Source organism: Schistocerca piceifrons, unplaced genomic scaffold (genome assembly GCF_021461385.2).
Source record: "Schistocerca piceifrons isolate TAMUIC-IGC-003096 unplaced genomic scaffold, iqSchPice1.1 HiC_scaffold_938, whole genome shotgun sequence".
NCBI lineage: Eukaryota > Metazoa > Arthropoda > Insecta > Orthoptera > Acrididae > Schistocerca > Schistocerca piceifrons.
Window position 1 is genome coordinate 30,001 of NW_025729210.1, and position 5,000 is coordinate 35,000.

Sequence of the window (5,000 nt, forward strand, 5' to 3'; positions counted from 1 at the left end):
ATGCGACGCCAAGCCGATTAAGACAGCGATGGCGCCACAGTGCCCGCCTTTCGACGCCACCCACAAAGCCTGCAGCCTCTGTCGACCATAGCACCCAATCTCCAGTGGCTCTGCCGCACGAAGCCGTGGACCGGCAATGACTCCACCCGCACCCGTTCGTGCACCACCCCAACCGCCAAACGCGCACCTCCAGCGGATGAACGGCGGACGTTTCCCGCACTCGTAAAGTGCAATCCACCCCTATAACGTGCGTTTCATGAAGAGTTATTGCCAATATGCGACATTCCCGCTGTCCCTATACATGAGCCGCGACCTGTACCACTTACGAGCGAGAGACGCGATCGCGTTGCTCACTGTACGGCGTCCGATACCGAGCCATCAGCATGTCGGTCCCCATGCGCGTTGCACTCGCACTCGCAGTCGCAAAAACGTGGGGCAAATATATTACGCGGAAGAGTTATAACAGACCGAGCCCCACTGCATGAGGGGAGTCTTTGTCACTAATGTACACAGATGGAACATTTTGGACTGGAACCAGATTACCCGTACACACGGCGCTGATTAGTAATCAATGCAGAGCCATCAAACTACAGAATATATATACAACTGTCCGTATACATGCTGAAAGAGTCTGCCCACAATGGGAACCACACGTCAGCCAGCCACTCTGATCACGCACCACTCTCTGCTTCTAACGGGCGCACATACAATATGTAAGCACCAGCATGGAACAACATCCAGTGCATCCTCTCCGCCACATTACACAATCCACACTATCACAACCAGACCAGGAGGTCCATGCGGAAAATACAATATCCCACCCTTTCGACATCCACCATTGCGCAGATCAGGCACCAACACCCACACATGTCCTATACAACGGTGCACCCAACATCACAATAGTACCTCCTGTCACAGCGCACAAACAATGACATGAGTCAAAGACACAGGTCTGACACAAGCATAGAATTGGAGCGCCGCCTCTAATAAGCCAAAGGTGCATCCTGACGTGACAAATCTGATCATGTCACAAGCATTCACTTACTATAATCACTATCAACGAACCTGCCGCCCCCGCCCCCCCCCTACACCTTTCCTTACAACAACGTGTAACCTAACCTAACCTAACCTATGTTGTACCTTAACCTAACCTATGTTGTACCTTAACCTAACCTATGTTGTACCTTAACCTAACCTATGTTGTACCTTAACCTAACCTATGTTGTACCTTAACCTAACCTATGTTGTGCCTTAACCTAACCTATGTTGTGCCTTAACCTAACCTATGTTGTGCCTTAACCTAACCTATGTTGTGCCTTAACCTAACCTATGTTGTGCCTTAACCTAACCTATGTTGTGCCTTAACCTAACCTATGTTGTGCCTTAACCTAACCTATGTTGTGCCTTAACCTAACCTATGTTGTGCCTTAACCTAACCCATGTTGTGCCTTAACCTAACCCATGTTGTGCCTTAACCTAACCCATGTTGTGCCTTAACCTAACCCATGTTGTGCCTTAACCTAACCCATGTTGTGCCTTAACCTAACCCATGTTGTGCCTTAACCTAACCCATGTTGTGCCTTAACCTAACCCATGTTGTGCCTTAACCTAACCCATGTTGTGCCTTAACCTAACCCATGTTGTGCCTTAACCTAACCCATGTTGTGCCTTAACCTAACCCATGTTGTGCCTTAACCTAACCCATGTTGTGCCTTAACCTAACCCATGTTGTGCCTTAACCTAACCTATGTTGTGCCTTAACCTAACCTATGTTGTGCCTTAACCTAACCCATGTTGTGCCTTAACCTAACCCATGTTGTGCCTTAACCTAACCCATGTTGTGCCTTAACCTAACCCATGTTGTGCCTTAACCTAACCCATGTTGTGCCTTAACCTAACCCATGTTGTGCCTTAACCTAACCCATGTTGTGCCTTAACCTAACCCATGTTGTGCCTTAACCTAACCCATGTTGTGCCTTAACCTAACCCATGTTGTGCCTTAACCTAACCCATGTTGTGCCTTAACCTAACCCATGTTGTGCCTTAACCTAACCCATGTCGTGCCTTAACCTAACCCATGTCGTGCCTTAACCTAACCCACGTCGTGCCTTAACCTAACCCACGTCGTGCCTTAACCTAACCCACGTTGTCGCCTAACGTAACCCACGTTGTCGCCTAAACCTGCTCTGTAATTGTTATACGACTCGTTCAATTAGTGTAGTGTTGCCCACCCGCAACCCTCGCAATATAGTTCGCTACTCGCACTCCCCGCTCCCCTGTGTATCGCTTCATGTTAAACACCTTGCAAGTCTTGCTCACTTTCCACATGCTCCTGCTGTACACTGTAATGTGGATGGCAGCAGGACGTACATGCCGCCCCTCCCCACGTCCCCACCTTGCCCCCTGCCTTCGCAAGCTGGTTGGTGAGAACTTTGCATGTTCAATGCCCTCCGCATGCGACGTACTCAGGCTACGTTGTGGTGCGGCCTGTGTCAACTGTCCGCTAATGTCGTACGCGTAAACCACAATCTGTACTGCACATTCGTCCTTATGTACTGAATGATACATCGTGGCACATGTGTGACCGTACAACGACTGCGCCCAAAAACGGCGGACCATACAGTGCAAATATTGTGCACGCAGCTACGTGTCGTCTCCCTATGAGAGCTGGATTGCAGTGTGGTACGCCATAGAGACGTGTGGGAGGAACGGACGCCGTGGATGGCGATCAGCATGAGCTGTCTGTTGATGTATTCGGACCTAGTCGTCTCTCCTCACACACCGTGATGGCATGGTGCACCGCGTTCCATATCTGCGACATGCTACAGAGGCCGGTTGACAGTCGTTCGAGCAATGGACATCGCATACGTACGGGGGCCACCTTCCACGTATTGTCTAGGCGTGCACATTTTGTTGCGTGTATGTGGGCAGACGTAGTGTGGCGTGACACCTGACACAGGCATGCAATAATCGTGGAAGTTGCAAATGGCGATGGACGCCTGCGTTTTCTGGTGAAGTTACGCAAATGAACAAATGGTAACCTGTTGTGGTGCGGTTGTTCTCGCTAGGGGTGAATCGGTGATGGCGACGATAGGTTGAGGTACTAACCGGTTGTTCCAGCGATACCCACCATGCCGACGAAACTGAACGGCATCTGGGTGTGAAGCGATACGCGGCGGTGGCTGGGTGGGACCGTCCCCGGCCGGTGAGGGGGCGCCTCCCGGCGTGCTGGCCGCGCGGTGCGTGGGCGCACGCGCTACAGCCGGCTGGTGGGGGCGGCCAGTGGCAGGCGCGCCGGCCGACGGACGCGGCAGGCGTCGCAGCTGCGCGCCGGCGCACCCTGCGCGCGGCGCCGTGCGGCCAAAGTAGGTCCTCGCGGGCCCGGTGCGAAGCGCGGTGGACATCTTCAGTGTGCTGGTCCGATTGAGGACTGTGTGCGTTGAGGATGCGCTGCCGCCCGGCGCTCGGCGCCGCGACGCCGTCTGCTGCTCGGTCGCCCCAGCGGTTCTCGCTGGTGGTTTGTATCGCAGCTGTGCGGATGTGTTGGCGCGTGCGCTGTGCTGGGAGAGTTCGCTTCGGCACCCAAGTGGGGCTTTTGTCCTTCTGTGGCGCTGGCGTTGGAGCTGCCGGTCACCGTAGGTGGCGCGTGTTGTCTCCCGCCGGCAATGCCACGACAGCACGCTCCCGGGCCTCTGTCGGCAGCGGCAAGCTCAGTTGGGAGCACGGGTGGTCGCACCGAAAGCGTCTACTCGCCTAACTCCGGGCGATTGCGCCTCTCTCGAACCCGACCAAGTACTTGGGACGGCGCTGCGCGCCGCCGGGACCTGAGAGGGTTTCGAGGTGTATTGTGCAGGGGAGCTCAGCCTCCTCCTGTTTGCAGAATGATTGAGCGGACGCTTGCGTGTTCGCGCGGGCCCCCGGGACACACTCCCGGGCGGCCGGCTGCTCAGCTCTAGTTGACGCAGCTCCCTGGTTGATCCTGCCAGTAGTCATATGCTTGTCTCAAAGCTTAAGCCATGCATGTCTCAGTACAAGCCGCATTAAGGTGAAACCGCGAATGGCTCATTAAATCAGTTATGGTTCCTTAGATCGTACCCACGTTACTTGGATAACTGTGGTAATTCTAGAGCTAATACATGCAAACAGAGTCCCGACCAGAGATGGAAGGGACGCTTTTATTAGATCAAAACCAATCGGTCGGCTCGTCCGGTCCGTTTGCCTTGGTGACTCTGAATAACTTTGGGCTGATCGCACGGTCCTCGTACCGGCGACGCATCTTTCAAATGTCTGCCTTATCAACTGTCGATGGTAGGTTCTGCGCCTACCATGGTTGTAACGGGTAACGGGGAATCAGGGTTCGATTCCGGAGAGGGAGCCTGAGAAACGGCTACCACATCCAAGGAAGGCAGCAGGCGCGCAAATTACCCACTCCCGGCACGGGGAGGTAGTGACGAAAAATAACGATACGGGACTCATCCGAGGCCCCGTAATCGGAATGAGTACACTTTAAATCCTTTAACGAGTATCTATTGGAGGGCAAGTCTGGTGCCAGCAGCCGCGGTAATTCCAGCTCCAATAGCGTATATTAAAGTTGTTGCGGTTAAAAAGCTCGTAGTTGGATTTGTGTCCCACGCTGTTGGTTCACCGCCCGTCGGTGTTTAACTGGCATGTATCGTGGGACGTCCTGCCGGTGGGGCGAGCCGAAGGCGTGCGACCGCCCCGTGCGTGCTCGTGCGTCCCGAGGCGGACCCCGTTGAAATCCTACCAGGGTGCTCTTTATTGAGTGTCTCGGTGGGCCGGCACGTTTACTTTGAACAAATTAGAGTGCTTAAAGCAGGCAAGCCCGCCTGAATACTGTGTGCATGGAATAATGGAATAGGACCTCGGTTCTATTTTGTTGGTTTTCGGAACCCGAGGTAATGATTAATAGGGACAGGCGGGGGCATTCGTATTGCGACGTTAGAGGTGAAATTCTTGGATCGTCGCAAGACGAACAGAAG

General features: G+C 53.6%; 1 non-coding gene across 1 annotated transcript in view; it reads left to right on the forward strand.

Annotated features, from left to right (window-relative positions):
• Window positions 1-3,966: 3,966 nt before the first annotated feature.
• LOC124772349 overlaps window positions 3,967-5,000 on the forward strand; it is a 1,909-nt gene continuing 875 nt past the window's right edge. The window contains exon 1 of the ribosomal RNA XR_007013971.1: window positions 3,967-5,000. This exon is cut by the window's right edge and continues 875 nt beyond it. This is a non-coding gene — a ribosomal RNA (small subunit ribosomal RNA).